This window comes from Phascolarctos cinereus, unplaced genomic scaffold (assembly GCF_003287225.1).
Source record: "Phascolarctos cinereus isolate Bilbo 61053 unplaced genomic scaffold, phaCin_HiC Scaffold_9;HRSCAF=440, whole genome shotgun sequence".
NCBI lineage: Eukaryota > Metazoa > Chordata > Mammalia > Diprotodontia > Phascolarctidae > Phascolarctos > Phascolarctos cinereus.
The window spans coordinates 264,429,433-264,431,266 of NW_027556402.1; positions in this window are offsets into that span (position 1 = coordinate 264,429,433).

The window sequence follows — 1,834 nt, forward strand, 5'->3', positions numbered from 1 at the left end:
TCCCTCCCTCTCTCCTCTCACTCTCACTCTCTCTCACTCTCTCTCTTTCTCTCTCTCTCTCTCTATCTATCTATCTATATACATATATGTATGTATGTATGTATGTATGTATGTATGTATGTATGTATGTACTTCTTCTTTCTCTGTCTTTCTCTCAAAACTGGAAAAACCAGGATGGGAGTCCCACAGAATGGGTTGCTACCCACACCACAGGAGAGCCTGTGTCCACTGAGGAGATGGGAAAGTGTTGGAGTCTGAGGGGCTTCCGCTGCTCCCCCTCCCCTGCCCCAGCTCTTGGATCTGCATCCTCTCCTTTCTTTGTGCCCTTGGGCCTAGCATGCTGCCTGGTACACAGCAGGCACTTAATTAGTACTTGTTGAACTGGATTGGCCTGCTAGCTTGCTGGCCCTGGCTGAGGAGCTAGGTTTGATCCTAACATCTGAGGGCAGCAGGTAGCCCAGTGCCAGGCAGCTTGTCTGCCTCCCCAGGGGAGGGGCAGGGACAGGAGGAGGCTTCAGGTCTCGGCTCCTTGCCAGGGGTGACCAGAAGGTTTGTAATAAGAAAGTTCTTGGTCTGGCAGGCAAGGACCAAGGCAGACACAGCTCCTGGCTGCTGGGAGATATGGGGCGCCCTTGTGGCCTGGCCCCAGGCATCTGAGATTCAGAGCTGAGCCAAGACATGGACTCAATATGGGCTTGTTTCTCCCCAAGGGAGGGTAAGAAGGAGGCTGAAGCAGGCCATGAGTGCATAGCTCATTCAGGCGAAGGGTTCATTTCCCCCATGGGAAGCCACGCCTTCATACTCTACTCACACCGGCTCTTCCCCTTGGGTCTACTGTGGATGTCCACTGGGAGCACAGACAGGCACCCACTTAAAGCTGGGGAGCAGCCTAGCACTGGGAGGGCAGGCTACAGAGGAGCCTCCTGCCAGAGGCTGAGTCCCAGCAGCACCCCACTTCCACCCCTGATCCCCTCCCTAGAGGCTGCCCTGCCAGGGTGAAAGGGACAGACATTGCTTCTGCTGCCTAGCCATGGGTTGCCAGGAATAGAGAAGCCTAGGGATGGGGCAGAGAGCATCCTGACTTAGCATGGACCAGGCTAGATGCCTCTGAGGTCCTTTTCTTCTCCAAAGTCTGGGATTCCAGAGTCCTGTGGGTGACATCTAGTGGCTGCAAGGAGACATCCCCTCACTGTCCACTCAGCCAGTATTTCCTTAGCACATGCCGTAGGTGAAGGCACCGGGGGGAGGTGGGGGTTACAAGCTCAGTTCTGACCCCCATAGACCCTCTCCCTTTGACCAAATGGATGATGCAGACTGAGCACCTTCTGCAGTGAGAGCGCTGGACACAGCTGTGGGCATGGGGAACACTTTATGAAGAACTCTAGACAGCATCCAGAGGTGATTAATAGAGACCTGGAGAAGAGAAGGCTAAGGGGGCTTATATCTGAAGGATGGTCCGGGGTGGGGGGCCTTGTCCTGCTCGGCCCTGAAGAGCAGGGCAAGAAGCCAGGAGAGGAGGTTGCTGAGAGAGCCAGAGTTCACCATTCTTAGGTTAGAGACTGGCTCGGTAAAGTCCTGTTAACATCTCCACCGGGCCCCTCAAGATTCTGGGAGCACCTCAGCACCAGGGCTGAGGGCTACGGCCTACAACAGGCAGAAGGTGTGCTGCTCCTTCCCTGAAGAAGTGCAGACCCATAGCGGGAGTGCAATCACACAGACTCAGGAAAGAAGGGCAGATACCCGAGAGCCAGACCAAAGCCGTTAGAGGATTCCAGCTGCCCCTGTCCTGGGAGCTCCAAAGCGGGGTGGTGGCCAGCCAGAGCTCCCTGGAGCT